Source organism: Aulonocara stuartgranti, assembly GCF_965226115.1.
Source record: "Aulonocara stuartgranti genome assembly, chromosome: 5".
Taxonomy (NCBI): Eukaryota; Metazoa; Chordata; class Actinopteri; order Cichliformes; family Cichlidae; genus Aulonocara; species Aulonocara stuartgranti.
In genome coordinates, this window is record NC_138943.1 from 20981901 (window position 1) to 21000768 (window position 18868).

The window sequence follows — 18868 nt, forward strand, 5'->3', positions numbered from 1 at the left end:
AATAAGAGGCTAAACACATGTCAGACTGCTGGATGATGCTCCACACACTGCCATCCATCCAGCCTGCTGTAAACTGGCCGACAGTCAAGCATGCCGGCCCAGCCAGTCGCTGCCATACATGGAGATTCTGACCTCAGATTAAAACACAGTGAACGAGTCTTCTGCTGTCGCACCTGACCCTCTCATCAAGACAACTTTCTTATAAAAGATCCGTTCGACCTCCATTACCACCCATATCAGCTGATTCTCAGCTTACCTGCATGATATCACCTCCTGTAAGTCGCCACACACACACAGTCGCTCTTACTGATCAAACTTTACTTCGGGCTGAGTAAACACCACTTTATTGCCTGTCCGATGGGCAGTCACAGCGCTTCCTATTATGAAAGAAATCAATCAGGGAGCTGTTTTAATTTGCAGCTGTTATCCTTCTCACTACTAATCTGCCTCTTCTGCTGCGAGTACAGCTGCTGTCCTGTCTACCAACTACTGTTTTGGTTAATTTATTAAAGAGCAGATGCAGAGTTTCCCGGCAGTCGCAGAGTTCCTCTCACCCCTACTTTTGGAGTCTGGAGCATTTTCACAGGCGCCCAACCGGCTGTGTTGCTGTGACTCCACACTTTGATGTCAATGAAATATCCAAGTGAAAAAAACAAACATGCTTTTTTTTTTTATTTATCCTTTTTGTGGTGATTCATTTGTCAGCCAATAAAAATTCCTCTTAGGTGAAACCATCCAACAAAGCTGTAGCTGAATGTTAGCCAGATTTTAATGACACTCCAAACAACAGCGCCAGCACTTTCTCTATGCCCCTTTAACTAGCAATTATCCCTCTTAATTTAATTATTCCCAGTTCTAAAGGTAAAAACAATTCATTGCAATTATATTTTTCTGTGGTTACTCTTAAATCATTTAGATAACAGTCACTTTCCTTTCTTCCAAAGCTCACTTCCTAAATAATCACTTCAGCTGATCTTTCAGGATTTCAGCTCAAGTCTCCCATGTGACCACGTAACCAGACTATGTACTATATCGAAAATCAGTCAAACAATTCTGTAATAAATTTCACTTGACAGAAAGTTATGTCTGTTAGCAGTCCGGTATCACCATGTGTCACCATCCTTCTCTTTGATTATGTTCTCTTAAATAGTGTATGTTCTACAGCGAGCGAGTATTTCCGTAATCACTTTTGGCATTAGACTCAGGAAGTGTGAGATCACACTCAGATTAGAAGGCAAATCCTTAGAGATTTGGCAAAACTGTTGTTGGCCTTATCCAAAGAGCCAAGGTTGCCCTGGGATTTCCATCTAATACTGATTTTGATCTTGGTAGAGGTTTGATGAAGAGGCTCTAATAAGCAGCCCTTTTCATCTCATTTTCTTAAAGTCCCGTCCTGCTCAAAAACCCTCTGGACTGACCACAGGAGGAACGGTATTACATAAGCATAATAAGATATAAATAGTTTGGACATGCTGTCTTTGTCAGCATCACTTTGTCTCAGATGGGAAAAACCGAGGATGAAGTCTGTCAATATTAACTCCTTTAAACATGAGGGCGCTTGTTATTTATTTGACTCACCAGTCACAACTGCACAATCCCGGTGATGATTAACGACAGAAGCTGAAGCGATGTGGGTGTTGCCAAATCTGCAAATGCAGGTGCATGTCTGCACGCAGACCTTGTGACAATTGAAACCTTTTGTAGCTCAAGCCTTAGAACTTTTATTGACTAATGCCTCAGCCACCAGAAAAGGCATATTTGGTGCACGGGCCACGGCAATATTGAATGCTGTAAGCAAAGTGCTCTGCTTGAAAAACCAACAAGTTCACTAAAGATGGTGGGAAGGATGGCGGTGTTGTAAAGACAAGCCTGTCAATGATGAAACCGCTGTTTGTGTTTGTTCTCACTCACTTTCCCTTGTTTGTTGGTTACTTGAATCACTAACAGTACTCAGTCAGTTTACAGTTAAAATATGACCTTTCACAGCACATAAATGAGTACACATAAAAAAGGATGGTATGTCAGGCATAGGCATCCTGACAAGGGAATGTCTCAGTTTTCCTCTTTTCGCTGAGCAGGTGTGGGAGGGGCTACCACAAGATATCCACCAGCGCAGCACACAGACTCAGTCCTCCATGATTTTCTTTTCACAGAATGACCCCGACTGCTGTGTGACATTTGTTCAAATCTGTCTGTGGAAAAGCAGTGAAAGGGTGCTGGGAGTGAGATCGGCCTCTCTGACGACTGTAGCAAGTCCCAAAAGGTAAAAAGACTTTGTGGATATTTTAGATGCCAAAGGGAAAAACCTGAGAAAGAAAACAGGTTTGAAAGGCCATTTGAAAAGAAACCTACAAAAAGAAAATCAGCAGACTTCTATAACAAGTCCTATATGAAAATTAAACAAAATCAAACTCTATCAAAAGGCTGATAAAAGGTACTTGAGAAATTAGGTTTTGTCCAGAACTGAATGCAATCCAACTCTAAACAACACATATTTTAAAAAAAAGAATAATGCTAAGCATATACAGAAAACTTGAGATGGGCCAGGGGTAAATAAATCAATTCCATCTTAGCGCTCCTCTCCTCGGGTTCATGCTAATATGATCTTCACACGTTGATCTTCTAAATCGTCTAAGCTCAGTCTGTGTTTGGGTCCAGAGAGAGCTGCATCTGGAACCACAAATGTGTTAACAACAAGGGAGTCATGTTTCCCACGGATCACTAACTCTTTCAATTTACATCACGGCTGCTCAGTTTTCACAGGAGCCATTCAGTCTTACCTCCTGTTCACATGGAAGAGGAAGCTGCCTGAGGTAGGCAATAATGATGATGAATGTCCTGTGATGAGGAGTTTAAACCTGAAGCTTTAGATACATGTCATGCAGTAAGTAATGTTCTTACTGCCACCTCCACAAAATATATCGTAAGTAATTAGGTATTTTTGTCTTGGACTTCAATATAATTGGACTCCTTCCATCTTTTACATACAGTTGATAGAATAAAAAGAAGCCATTAAAGTAGGTTTTTACAAAAGATTAAAAGAGAAAATAGAGACAGCTGGCACATAGTATTAGTAACAGACCATCAGCTGATCTTCTCCTCTCCTCCTTGGCCCACTTAAGACCAATATGCCTATGTATATCACACACCACACAGAGGTAGGCTGATGTGCTTCTGACTGGTGTCTGGTAGGTGGAGAGACGAGAAATGAGAACAGCGAGTAGGCTGTGGCTCTGGCAGTGGACTAAAGAAAACAGGGACTCCTGGGACTGCTGCCTGGAGATTAGTGGGATAGTGACTGAAACTCACACAATCCACCACTCGGCATTGACTGTCAGCTTCACTGGTTCTTACGGTGCGGTATGCTAAGGACAGCAGTTAAATTCGCATGGATGCAAATTAATGAGAAACCCGTGCATGCCAGTAATTCGATGTGCTGAGTGGCTACAGGGTTTCATGTGAGCTACCCGAGGAGGTGCACTGCTTTCATCTGCTCCCCAAAGACCTCCTCTGTGTTATCCTGGCAGTCATGTACCACTATGATGTTCTCCCGAGGCTCGTATGGCTCGTCTGCACTACTCTGCTACCTGAAGCGCTACTCTTGAATGTAATTACAGCATTAGTTCCTCTTCAGTCAGCGCACCACAGGAGTCTTACATAATTACCATCAATATTAGCATACAAATACCACAGGGATGTGGCCTTTGATCCTTTTTCACTTAACCATGTGTTCACTTTGGATTGAGCATATTTTGAACTGACGTTTGCTCTCTCTCACACTATTTGACTGTCAGGCCTAGGAGTGCATCTGTTTTCCCATTTGCTTCACTGGATGACAACTTTACTTTGAAGCCCAGAGGATAAAGCACACAGATGATTGGCAGCAGAACCAAAACTTACTCTCATGCGGAAAAATATACCATTATATCCCTTTAAAAAAATAGAGGCAAAATCAGCTACAACTTTGTTGACCCAGAAAATCTTCACACACCCACACGCTGTACAGTGACGCAGAACAGCCACTACATTAAAACCACTGACAGTTGAAGTGAATAACAATGCTCTGCTGGGAAACCTTTGGTCCTGACTTATTGTGGATGCTAAGTTGGAACAGTCACCCAAACAGTGCTGCAGACCAAGTATACCACCCAATTAGACCCGGTGCCAAGGAATGACTTGTTGACCGGGACAAAGAGACCAAACCGTGACTCTGCTCCAAAACCTGCAACCCAGTCACCCAAGGATGTCCTGCCAACGTCCCTCAGAGACAACCCAGAGATCCTGTATCCACACCCCCTGCTTCAGACCTGCTTTGGTTCTATGTAGACAGCCTACATAATATCTAGCTGTTTATATTTCATGTGTGGAGACTTAGAGCTGTTGAATAGAAGAGTTGCGTCATCTCCATTCATGCCAATAGACCTTTTTTTAAATTTTTTTTAAATTTTTTTTTTTTTTAACCACAATGTCATATCATGGAGCCTCGCAATAGTTTCAGTAGTTAGCAACATATGGTAGCTGTGCCATATAGATATAGCAGCACAGAAGATTGAGATGTACTTTTTAAAGGTAAGATGTTTAAAAGTAAAACTCTATGCTATCAGTACAACCAGATAAAATCAACATGTGCTGTACATGTATTGATAGATGTAGGTGCTGTAAATATAGAAAGGATCAGGATACTGTTAGCAGGACATAGCTATAGTCACAGTTTTGACAGTTCCCATATTTTAAATGCATATATATGAATGCAACCACATATACAACTGTATGTGCTATGTGAATATTGTGAATTTGTGGCTTTAAAGATGAATAATAACCAAAAATTGTCAGTCTCTCTTTTAATTTAAACTTGTTGGTAAGCACTGCCGGAGCTACTTGAAGTCTCCATGTATCACATGACAACAAAAATCGATAAAGGATATCTCCCCATATAAAAATTCAAATAAAATTACATTTCGTTAAACTTATTTTCCTTTACACAAAGTGTGAGCAAGTAAAGAGCACTGTAAAACACCACCTTCAGACCATTTTCCGTCTTCAGGCACGGCGCTATTACACCAATCAGCTGAGCGTCAGCCTGTCTTATCTCCCCTCACACTCCCTTTTTGTCTTCGCCTCGGTATCAAAGAACACCTCTGCTGTACGTTCTGCTGATTTAGACATGAAGCATTCTTCTGAATCTGACAGCCTGCTCACGGTGAAATTCGATGACTTCCAAATAGCTCAATGTTGCCCAGTATAAAAAAAAAAGAGAAAAAAAGGGTTCCAGTCTGTCACAAACAATCAACTAAATTACAACATCAATGTGTCTATTTAAAGATATGAGCGTGCGTGTGTTTCACGGGGGGAATGAGTGTGAAAATAACAGGCTGAAACAGAAAGCCGGTGACAAGATGGGAAAATGTGTACGTATGTGTGTTTGTGTACCTGCGCGTCTGTGTCCACATGTGTGTGACAGTGCATTTATTTATAGAAGCCCCTTGGGAGCAGAGTGTCATTACCGTGCTATGGTAGGAAATCTGGTGGGGCTGGGCTGGATGCCAGTCTGAGGTGGCTTCATAACTTTGTGCGAGCGACGGCTCATTAGGGTGGGCAACACCCTGCACAAAATTAAGAACTGATTCACTGCTGCAGTGTTCTTCTAAATGTCTTTGGGTAAACTCTGTTATTAACAACACAGCACATCTCCTCAGGGCATAAAAGTGTGAAAATACTACGTCATGCTTTCTCGTGCAAATTAATTGTGTGTTTTTTTCGTTTTAGCTTTTGTTTTTAAAAACACCCCAAAACAAACATATACAGGCAGGTTTTTGATTCTGCCTTCCCTCTGTTTGAATGACTTATTTTGTTCCATAAGAGTGAAAGGGAGTAGGAGGCTGCATTGATTCAAAAATCGAACTCAACTCTCCAAGACAGTTTCTCTCTCGATAGAGTAGGCTACACAACTTTTGCCAACGCACAGGCTAATGTGCAACCTTTAAAGTCCAAACTGACAGAGGGGTGATGAGATCAACAAACACACAAAAAAGCAAAACAGAACAAAGACATAATGTCCATTTCCCGGCTTAATCTGTGACAACAGGGCCACGCGGAAAATCTCTTCCATCATTTCCACTGAAACCAGTCGGACCTGAAGAGCTACATTTCCCATATAAAGGCTCAGAAGCCAAGCAAACACCTCATGAGGGGGCTCAATGAATCGTCCTCACGTGACAGACAACCAGAGCAAAAGCTTTGGCTTAAAAGCCGAATGGACACAGCTCTAGCTGTAAAATGAGAAGTGTAAATGTTCCTGTGTTTGCTGTGCTTTTTCTAGTCACTTTGCTCTCTCTTGTCGCTCGATAGCTATTTTATCTCCATTACATCTTGTTTAAAGCCTTAGTTCCCCCCCCCCCACCGCTTTATCATGTGCATCAGTTCATTTAGAAACTGTATTTCGGATCAGGATGTTTGTTTTATGCACAAGAACCTGCTGATCCAAGGTGATATGCTCGGCACATCTGTAACTTGAGTCGTTTATTTAACTCAGCCTGCATACTGCAGTAGAGTGATGCCCCACAGCAAGACACTGGAGGTGATCTTTTGTTAATTCAACCCTGTCGTTGACCATTTGTTCATGGAGCTTTTAGGTGTTCTGTATCAAGTTCAGGTAATTACTGTTTCTCAGGCTGCAAGTTGCTGCGAGCAGCAGTGTGCACGTGGATTTACTCCTGCCTTCAAAGATGAGGAACTTCAAATACCACGACTGCATTTTATTCCAAGGAAATGTGAACTTTGTTGTTTGCTGCGGTTTGAATTTTTTTACATGCTGTCTTTCAGAGGCTGGTTTGTTTTTGTGAAAACACTTTAAGTACAGCCTTTATTGTCATTCAGCACAACATTACACTTTCTTCTTCCACGGCATATCTTGTCATGACAGGCACACACAACAATAAGATAATGGACCTAGAAGGAAGAAGCTGATTTGAGTGTGTGTGCTGAACCTTGTCTACCCCTGCGTATCATGTGACCTGTCTCATCTTAAATAGGAAGCCTACAGGAGATAAGCATTACTCCAAAGATACCGTACACTCAGCTCAGCACAGCAGTAAACCGCAGGAGTGTAATTACACTACATTTCTCTGTCTGCTCTTTCACTGAGAAGAAATCATTTAGGAAGAGTCGTTCTTTTTTCTCAAGAATTAAACACTTGCCGAGAGATCCAACATCAAGACATTGTTCCTGAAGGAAAATTCAGGCTAAGTGGGTCAAAAGTGAAGGTTCTGCAGGGCATTAAGTGTAAATGTTACATTGATTAAAACAACATACGAAGGAGGGTTTGTACTATTCCAGCACTGAATATTAGATATACGCACACACAAAAATTAATTATAGGCCCTCATATGCATGAAGCAATAATTTAAGTATAATATAAAGAAATTGATGGTTTATTTACTCAAATAATTAATCATTAAGGAAAATATGCTTGATATAAACTGAATCTGTACCCAACAAATATATTTAATCTGATGAGATTCCGTAATTTTTAATATTTTACACTGTGCTAACAAAATTACATGGAAAAGAATATATGTAAACAAATTATTTGAAGTCTGCATTTTGGGCATAAATATTTTTGGAGTGTATGAAAGCATATCGCAGGTTTATTTTGCCCTCATTTTGTACTGTGACAGTCCAGAGCAGCGCACAGTGAGACAGAAAAATAAAGTACGCGTAGATACAGTGGGGCAAAAAAGTATTTAGTCAGCCACCGATTGTGCAAGTTCCCCCACCTAAAATGATGACAGAGGTCAGTAATTTGCACCAGAGGTACACTTCAACTGTGAGAGTCAGAATGTGAAAAAAAAAATCCATGAATCCACATGGTAGGATTTGTAAAGAATTTATTCGTAAATCAGGGTGGAAAATAAGTATTTGGTCAATAACAAAAATACAAGTCAATACTTTGTAACATAACCTTTGTTGGCAATAACAGAGGTCAAACGTTTAGTATAGGTCTTTACCAGGTTTGCACACACAGTAGCTGGTATTTTGGCCCATTCCTCCATGCAGATCTTCTCGAGAGCAGTGATGTTTTGGGGCTGTCGCCGAGCAACACGGACTTTCAACTCCAGCCACAGATTTTCTATGGGGTTGAGGTCTGGAGACTGGCTAGGCCACTCCAGGACTTTCAAATGCTTCTTACGGAGCCACTCCTTTGTTGCCCGGGCAGTGTGTTTTGGATCATTGTCATGTTGGAAGACCCAGCCTCGTTTCATCTTCAAAGTTTTCACTGATGGAAGGAGGTTTTGGCTCAAAATCTCACGATACATGGCCCCATTCATTCTGTCCTTAACACGGATCAGTCGTCCTGTCCCCTTGGCAGAAAAACAGCCCCATAGCATGATGTTTCCACCCCCATGCTTCACAGTAGGTATGGTGTTCTTGGGATGCAACTCAGTATTCTTCTTCCTCCAAACACGACGAGTTGAGTTTATACCAAAAAGTTCTACTTTGGTTTCATCTGACCACATGACATTCTCCCAATCCTCTGCTGTATCATCCATGTGCTCTCTGGCAAACTTCAGATGGGCCTGGACATGCACTGGCTTCAGCAGCGGAACACGTCTGGCACTGCGGGATTTGATTCCCTGCCGTTGTAGTGTGTTACTGATGGTGACCTTTGTTACTTTGGTCCCAGCTCTCTGCAGGTCATTCACCAGGTCCCCCCGTGTGGTTCTGGGATCTTTGCTCACCGTTCTCATGATCATTTTGACCCCACGGGATGAGATCTCACGTGGAGCCCCAGATCGAGGGAGATTATCAGTGGTCTTGTATGTCTTCCATTTTCTGATGATTGCTCCCACAGTTGATTTTTTCACACCGAGCTGCTTGCCTATTGTAGATTCACTCTTCCCAGTCTGGTGCAGGTCTACAATACTTTTCCTGGTGTCCTTCGAGAGCTCTTTGGTCTTGGCCATGGCGGAGTTTGGAGTCTGACTGTTTGAGGCTGTGGACAGGTGTCTTTTATACAGATGATGAGTTCAAACAGGTGCCATTCATACAGGTAACGAGTGGGGGACAGAAAAGCTTCTTACAGAAGACGTTACAGGTCTGTGAGAGCCAGAGATTTTCCTTGTTTGAGGTGACCAAATACTTATTTTCCACCCTAATTTACGAATAAATTCTTTACAAATCCTACCATGTGGATTCATGGATTTTTTTTTTCACATTCTGTCTCTCACAGTTGAAGTGTACCTCTGGTGCAAATTACTGACCTCTGTCATCATTTTAAGTGGGGGAACTTGCACAATCGGTGGCTGACTAAATACTTTTTTGCCCCACTGTACACATGAAAGGCATAAACATATTTTTTTAATACCAGAAAAAAGACATCGAGTAAGCTTTCGTACGGGAAATGCACATCCTGTTGTTGTCATAGAGCAACCGTATAAGTTGTCAATGAAAAGCTGTGACAATGGGCTTTTCACTAAAAATGCATATTTCTAGTCTGAGACCTCATCTTGTCCTGAGTTCATATTAATGTAGCCCACTGCTAGACCAATCATCAGCTTTTTATGCACCTCAGGACATAAGTGATTGTTTTTTGTAATGTGCAACCATTTTTAGAGCCACCAGTGGGCTATAACTAAACTTGGCATACCACACCAAATTTAGATTACAGTTTATGGGCTTAGCTGTGGATGTTAATGCTTACAGCTGTTAATTAACAAATATATTGGTTTCATTGAATAAAGGGACATTTAATATTTTGTCCCAGAGTTTAAAGCTGATTTATATCTCCAGTCCCTTGGCAAGTTACGTGGAAAAGACCACCACACCAAAATTTCATTATAATAACAACATGTTAACTTCTTGGGTTAAGTTACACATTAATATTGAGGCTAGTTTCTAGAAACACAACACTGGGAAGGTTTATTTTCTGGATTCTGCAGCTGTCAAAACAGAAAGTCATGCTGACGTCCAATCAGTTGAGCCCTGAACGTCCTTGTTACTTCATTGTGCTTCTTCACCAATTGTTTGAAAGCTAGGTGCTTGAGGATGAAATGCAAAAAACATTTTTATCTTCTGCTGTCACCACCTGAACAGGAGTGAGTTAACACACGTGTAGCACTTCAGTTAGGATGAAGGCAGAGGATTAACATCAAAGAGCGTCATGTAAAGAACAGTCTGTAATGCCTCAGAGACGGATTACACAGGTTTAAGCTCCACAGGAATATATATCTTCTGTCAAAAAAACAAGAAATGCACTGGACTGACAACAGAATTTCATGACATTAGCCAGTCTTTTCTTAGAGGGTGGCTAGAAACTGACCTTTTCAATCACAGCCCGCCAAGGGAGCAATGAAAACCTCACTGGCAAATGTAGCGTAAAAAAAAAAAAAAAGCTGTAGCAGGAAATTAGTTTGGGTTCAAACATCCAACTCTCTGGAAAGTTCTGTTGTATCACAGGTCCCCACACCACTCTGCATCTTCTTGAGTGATGTTCTCTTACTGACAAGTCTGCCTGAATAATGAATGAAGTTCTGCATTAAAGTAGTCATGCCTCCATCCCATTGCTATTGACCTGTCACCTTTTAAATGTCAGCATCAGTGAAAACTTCTGCAGCTACAAACCCAGTTACATCAGCGAGGAGCATGCGAAAAATAAGCTAAGGCATTGTACTAAAAATAAAACATGGCTTTTTGTAGGTCTAACAAAAAGACGTACTATATAGTTAGACTGTGTGGTGCATGTGTGTGCGAGCCCCAGCTGGTTTGTGTGATAAGCTAATGTAGCGTAGTAGATCACCTCCCTCCATGGAAACCAGTAATGAAAGCTTTCAGAAGCCTTCATTTGCCTACTTCTTCCTAAAAGTAGGAGGAAGCACTCTTTCCTTTACTGAAATACAATATTTACACTCAACAAAAATATAAACGCAACACCTTTGTTACTGCTCCCATTCCCCATGGGATGGACGTAGAGACCTAAAATTCATTCCAGATACACAATATAACCATCCCTCCCAAACAGTGGTCACAAATCAGTCCAAATGTGTGGTAGTGGGCACATCTGCCATATTGAGATAATCCATCCCACCTCACAGGTGTGCCACATCAGGATGCTGATCTGACATCATGAGTAGTGCACAGGTGTACCTCAGACTGCCCACAACAAAAGGCCACCCTGGAATGTGCAGTTTTGTCTCACAGCAAAATGCCACAGATGCCACAAGCAATGAGGGAGCGTGCAATTGGCATGCTGACAGCAGGAATGTCAACCAGATCTGTCGCCCGTGCATTGAATGTTCATTTCTCAACCATAAGCCGTCTCCACAGGCAGTTCAGAGAATATGGCAGCACATCCAACCGGCCTCACAACCGCAGACCTCGTGTAACCACACCAGCCCAGGACCTCCACATCCAGCAGGTTCACCTCCAAGATCGTCTGAGACCAGCCACCCAGACAGCTGCTGGAACAATTGGTTTGCACAACCAAACAATTTCTGCACAAACTGTCAGAAACCGTCTCAGGGACGCTCAACTGCATGCCCGTCGTCCTCATCGGGGTCTTGACCTGACTCCAGCTCGTCGCCGTAACAGACTTGTGTGGGCAAATGCTCACATTCGATGGCGTCTGGCACGTTGGAGAGGTGTGCGCTTCACGGATGAATCATGGTTCACATTGTTCAGGGCAGATGGCAGCTGAGAATGTCCCAGTTCTTGCATGGCCAGCATACTCACCGGACATGTCACCCATTGAGCATGTTCGGGATGTGCTTGACCGGCGTATACGACAGCGTGTACCAGTTCCCACGAATATCCAACAACCTCGCACAGCCATTGAAGTGGAGTGGACCAACATTCCACAGGCCACAATTGACAATCTGATAGACTCCATGCGACGATGTGTTGCACTGCATGAGGCAAATGGTGGTCACACCAGATACTGACCGGTTCTGGGTCCCCAGACCCCCAATAGCGCAAAAAACTGCACATTCCAGGGTGGCCTTTTGTTGTGGGCAGTCTGAGGTACACCTGTGCACTACTCATGATGTCAGATCAGCATCCTGATGTGGCACACCTGTGAGGTGGGATGGATTATCTCAATGTAGCAGATGTGCCCACTACCACACATTTGGACTGATTTGTGACCACTGTTTGGGAGGGATGGTTATATTGTGTATCTGGAATGAATTTTAGGTCTCTACGTCCATCCCATGGGGAATGGGAGCAGTAACAAAGGTGTTGCGTTTATATTTTTGTTGAGTGTATTAACTCTACCTGCTCACTTCACTGAATTATTGTATCCCACGAAAATTATTATTTTTACTTTTTCAGCTTTATTTGAGAGATGCAGTGAGAAGAGGACAGGAAAGCAGGGGCAAAGAGAGAGGGGGGAAGACATGAGGCAAAGGGTCGGACTCGAGCCCGGGCCAGCCGCTCTCAGCCGTATGGCATGTGGTCAAGAATCGCTTTTACTGAAAATGAAATGCCTTGTAAGCTAATGTAGAAACTTTTCAGCCACCAGTTCCCAGCAGACACCGATGAAGTCGTGTTTCTGTCTAATATTCGCTCTTCTTCATTTGCCCTTCACCAAACGCCTGGCTCATTGTTTCCCAACCGAGTGTTTATTTTTGGCTGACAGGAAAAAGCTGCTGGTGTACAATGGGCTTTTAGAGCTTTTCAACTGAATAAAAGCTTGGACAGTTGCTTGGACAGTAGCTGCAACTGTTGATGGTAATGAGCAAGCACTGATTAGCAATTATTAACCTTTCATTCACACCCAGTCATGCGATGCATAAATATGGGAAAAAACCCACACTTATAATGAGTAGAGCCGAGGAAGACACCGAGCGTATGCCAGAGGTGTTTAATTAACCAGAGTTTCTAAATGAACTCATTAACATGTTGTGTGAAATCTTAGGCTGCTGTCACCAGTGCATGGGACAAACTAGCTAATGCATAGCAGCCTTGTGCATAGAGTGATTTGTATAGTCACATAATTAGCCAACCATAAAAGAGGTCCAGAAGGAGAAGACAGATACTGGCAGGCAAATTGAGCAGCGTGTTCATGTTGGAAACACAGCACCTTCATCAATGAGGGAAGCCATTTATAGAAGCTCCGCTCCTTGAAACGTGGTTTTCCTTCCATGAACAGTGCAGTTCTTCAAGATCTCAACTTTGTTATGCTAGAAAGTAGTAATAAAGCTTTCAAGAATCACCTTAACTAAACCTTAGCTCTTATGCAAGGAGGAAGTGCTGCTTGCAACATAATGCTTTGAAGTCTCTGTTAAATCATTCAGGCTTACCACAGAAGATGCATATGGAACACACTGCGACCACTACACAAACAATTTAATCCACATGTCTGCGGCTCACAGATGGGCAGATCTTCTCTATAGATTAGCAGCCACTCTGATGGGACAATTACTTCCTAAGGTGAATTTCTGCCAGCTGATCAAACAGCATCAAAGGCTTGTTATAGATCAATAATGCTGATGCCTAAGTTTAGAGCACAGCTAAATTAGAGCCTGTGTAGTTGACACAGCGCAAGCCAGATTTCTTCTAAGGGAGCACAAAAATGTACATCACTCTATCTTAGTGTTGTGGCACCAGTTTTAAGAGGAATTTTCCTAAATGTGTGATTGTGAGATATTATCTATTTCCATTTACACAAATAAAAGTAATACAGTTATAGCATCCTTTCAATCTTTGTTTATAGTTTGCACAATAACGATTGCTTATATGCCGATCAGATTATTTGCATTTAAATAATGAGAGTGTGACAGGGAGCATGATGGAAGAGCAAGGATGAGAACCTCGTGACTCTGTGTTATCCCAGTTAATGCTATATGGCACTGCAATCAGCCTGGCAGCTGTGAAACTGTGTACCATTGATTTATGGCTATTGAAAGCTCACCTAAGCACAATGGAAGAGCTGCTTCACTCTGCAACGACTCCAGAAAGCAACTCATAAAATGCAGACGGTTCTATAGCTCTAAGTGTGATTTTAAGCATATATTTACACACAGAAACAGCACAAGCAAGGTAGGGCGAGAAAGAGCTGCACAGAGACAGAGGCGGCTCTCTGTTCCATTACAAAGCTCCTGCTGAAAACAACAACAGAGTCACCGTTACTGTACTGCCACATCTCTTTCGATCCTCCTGCGCTCCCTGTGACACACTACTGGAGGTGGAGTGAATTCCCTCATGCAGGGCAACAGTATCAGCAGACAATGGCCCTTGGGAAGTCATACATCTTAGGCTTTCCTAGAGCGTTTCTTAAATAAATTCAGTATACTTCATATCTTAATGTATTTGCCACTGATTTCCTCCCATCCGTATGAAAAGTCATCTGGCGAGCCGTGTAGGGTGAATATGCAGCAGGTAATAGAGCACAGTGCTCTGAGCCAATAGCCTCAGACACACAGAGTGATCTCAGACTTCACAAACAGCACAGCAAAGTGCTTACAGAGAAGTAAGTCGGGCATATCTGATGTGTGCTAAGAAGTTCGGTTAAATGCCTCTAGTCATGGTTGTCTCTGGCTCACTGGGAGGAGATGTTTCCATGCAATTAGTTCAAATAGCCTCTGCTGAGGCAAAAGAAAGAAGTGTCAGTTTTTATTGCTCAGTATCTTGTTCTGGTCCACAGCTTCAGTGTGTACAGAGGCAACACCGAAAGGCGCTGAGAAGACAGGGACTTACATTTCAAGTGTGCGAGTGTCAAAAAAAGGCTGTTTTGGGAAGATTTTATGTGCCCCATTTTTTTTTAAATGAAATTTAACATGGCATCAGCTATCAGCAGCTGCTCGCATTAAGTTTGAAAATAATCATTATGGTTTATGAAATATCCTTTGACTCTGTCCTCCACAAAGACGACATTTAACAACCTCCTCTGTACCCTTAACAATGAGTTTGACAAAGTGGCTGAAAGTACAGTTCCTCGAACGGCCACTACAAGCTTGCTCCCATATCAAAATGCCCAAACTGAATGATAGTGGACGCTGACACGAGTAGGTAGCTAAACGCTAACTGTTGCTAAATTTGACCTCTTGAACGTGTTTGTGGTGGCGGTGCCTTTTGGAGCATTTTTAAAAACAACTATTTGAGAAAAAAGCTATGGTTTCCTATGACTTATGTGTCCAACTGTATAAGCAGTTCAAGAAGGCTGCTGTAGTGAAATTCTATCATTATTTATTGTGTTTTTGATAGCAATAATTAGATCAGCACTAGCATTAGCACAAGCTAACCAAGCTAGGTAGCTAACGTAGCTCTGTCTATGCTTACAGTATATATGTTTGCCTTCTGATACTGCCTGTTGCTTGCAGATTCAAATAAAAATAAGGCATTTAAAATGTTTTTTTTAATTATTTCTAACTACTTAGTAAGAATTCAATTAATTAACAAACAATTAAATTTGCTTGAGCTAAATACTTGTTATATTGGTAATAGCTACTTTTGGCTCAAAATGTTCAGAAAACTGTTTCACGGTTTAGAGTAAGGCCTGCTTGATGCCAAATCCTGACTTAGTGATTTATTGATTGGCCATGATTCCTCTGAGACTGAACTGTACCTCGGGGAGAGCTGAGCAACAGAAGCTCTCCTGGGATCTGCCGTATTACATAGCCTGATTTCATTCACAGCTGCTTACTCTTTCATGCCACTAGGCCACACTACTATAAATATTACAACATTCGGTATACTCTTGCCTGTATCAACAAGAGCTTATCTGTTACTGATGGAATGATTACTGGAGAGTTTATGTTTAGGATGGACCAATTACAAATCCAGACTTGAGTGTTTGCAAAACTATTCATAACTCTCCCAAACATGAGTGCAAACTATGAAGTGCTGCATGTGTCCTTCACTGCTTTGATATGAAAAATGGGGAAAAGAGTTATAACCTCGGGGGTGGTTATAACTCCAAAAGGCCCAGAATGAAGACATCTGGGGCTATAGACATTTTGAATCACACCTTGTCTCTCTGGCATTAAGTCAAGCATTGTTAATGTGCAATAAAAAATTTATCAGCACTGAAAAATAAATGAGGCAGAGTATGTGTTTGGGAACTAGCCACTTCACTGATGCAACTTTTCAATTAAGCTTTAGGAACAAGATTGCATTTAATGGCTGCTATTTAGCCTCAGTTGGACTTTTTTTCTGTACACCCCATAAGGTAAAGCCTCTATTTGTCTCAGCAACACCCACTACCCTCTAGCTGCTTTCCTTCAAATGTTTCGGGGCCCCATAATTGTATATACAGTCTTCATCATGTACAGTTCTTATGTGTTTACCTCAGTGCTATATACTAGTATAAGCACGGACGGACATAAATTATCCACCTATTTCAAACTATTGGGCTGTGTAATAAATTCAAGCACGATGGCACAGCCTTAGTGGAAAACGGTCATGTACCAGTGTTGAAAAGTACAGTAATGCATGTAAAGAACCTAGAGGCAATACATGAGCTGGAAATGATGCTTCAAAATGTTTTTTGAAACCTGTGTATAATAGTTTTCAAATATTCCACACGAATGCCAGATTGAACTGATTATTCATAAATAATTGTGCTGTGGACAATGTCACAAGCTTATCATGAATTTGTAATGCGTGAATTTGCAATGTAAACAATTAGTATTTGGTCATGCTTCTGATCTCTGTTTTATAACTAGCAGTGAATAGAAGCTGATTCAGTTTATTCAGACTCAATCATTTATTTTCACATTTAGTCTCACTGTGCTCAAGTTTATTATTCCATGTATTAATATAATAATAAAACCTGTTAAATTTGTTTACATTCACAAGGTGTGGAATATAACATATAAGGCTGGTAGCTAATTTTTATTTAGTTCTTTGAGTTGCTCTTTTAGTTTAGTTGTTATATTTTCACCCGCCATGTTTAACAGATGGCTGTAGACACTTGCTGTTAAACATCTCTCTCTCCTGACCTCCTCTGTACAATGAAATTTGAAATTTGGGTTTCTTACTCCGTAGTGCGGTCCTGTGTAATGCGGCATACCTCAGCCTTTTCTACCTGTTTCTCTTCCTTAAGAATGGCTTCTTGGCAGCTGCCCTTCCACTGAGAACATTTCTGATGAGGCTTCACTGAACAGTAGATGATCAACTGAAGGGCCAGGTGCATCTTTCAGGTTCTATGTCAGGTCTTTGCTGGATATTTTCTTAAGGACATGACTTTCATATACTCTTCATCTCCTCTTGGTCTTTTTTTGTTTGATTTTTTTTAGCCCTGCCACTTCTTTTTTTGTCCTCCATTTGTCTAGATTTCTCAACACTGCACACCGTGCTGAGATATGCCAAATTTTTGGCTAATAACTCTTTGGCAATCACCTTGTTGGTGCAAATACACTATTTTATGCCTGTCAAACTGTGATATTTGGCATTTTACATAGAGTCATCTGAAGAAATGGGAACAAACTATTTTAATAAGTAATCACAGGTAAAAATGTAAATGTAAAAATGATTTTGCAGTTGCTGAGGTTGTGATATTTTAACATGGCTTTCAGTTATAATTAAATACTGCAGTCTCAACAATAAGTGTAAAGGGTGGTGCTAATAAATATTGAAATGTTTCTATGTGAACATTTAACAAAGAGTGCCTGCTAAACTGGTGAGTCGGGGAAGGCTGTTATTTATCACCTGTAAATAAAGAAAGAAAGAAATTGCTACTCATCAAAATGAACTTGGTAGATCTTTACAGATTTTTGCCATCGTCACAAATATGTGGCCAGACACTAAAATTATAACACCCTCAGTGACAAACATTTCATTGGAGATAGGAAGATTTTGTTGTGTTTTCAAACATGATCTGTTTAAACTGCATTGTTAATGGGATTTGACATGATGAACAAAGAATGCTTGCTTGTTCCAGTGTTGACAGAAGGTCTGGCATAGAAATGGAGGGTGGTGTCATAATGGGACATAATTTCTTTGAGCAATGTGGCTGAATATTAAAGACAAATAATTAGGAGCTTCAGAAATTCAAGGTCAGAGATAGAGTAGGTTCTTTGAATAGACGAGTTACATAAATTATGCAGGAACCCCTGTTTCAAGGAGGTGTTTGAGATTTCTTTGAGTAATGATATTGCCATGAGATCTTTTGTTTCTAAAATACTTAGTGAGCTGTTCCATAGGGGAGGCATTCTCCTGTCTTCCAGATATATTTCAGGCATTTTGAGATGACACAAAAAAGGAAGTAAATTCAGTCTGGAAAAACCTCCTTTTCACCCTGTTTAGTAATGAAATAAACACTAAACAGGAATTTGCAGAATTCACAAAAAGCCACACTTTAACATGGAACCGGTTTTGTTTTTAACATTTACTCTGAATACTGATTCAGTCACATCTTTGGCGAGTTGGTTCACTTAAAAAAGTTGTTAACACGACAACATCCATCGATCCAGAGGAGCGCACTTCTCTTGTTCCTGCACTGTGTTGTGAGCCTGTTAATGAGCTGGAAGATTGAATACTAAACTGGAAATGAGACAGAGGTGGCTAATAAAGCCAAGAGGGGTGACAGTGGGAAGGAGGAGGTGTTGTGTGATGATGTCTAAAAATACATAATGTGCACATGGAGGCTTCTCGCAGTTATGACATTGATGAAACTCTTCATCCTCTTTGTTGCCATTTAAAACAAACATTCAGTAATTACCGCGGGAGACACTAGAGTGGAACCTGTGAAGGGGAATAATGAAAGTTGTCATGTTTTCATGCTAAAAGACAAAAGGAGGTTTAATTGACTCACCGGAGAACACAGCATCCGGCGCTTTCTCCAAGGAAAGCGCACCTGGTTGGCATTAGATTATTGATCAGAGAACAGCTAACAAAATTAGTTTCCACAGCTATACTATTTGAATAGAGAGTG

At 41.3% G+C, this 18868-nt stretch overlaps 1 protein-coding gene across 1 annotated transcript in view; it reads right to left on the reverse strand.

Annotated features, from left to right (window-relative positions):
- The window catches only part of LOC309706606 (potassium voltage-gated channel subfamily B member 1-like), a 43583-nt gene that overhangs the window by 22472 nt on the left and 2243 nt on the right, over positions 1-18868 (reverse strand). The gene's annotated exons all lie outside the window — the stretch shown is intronic.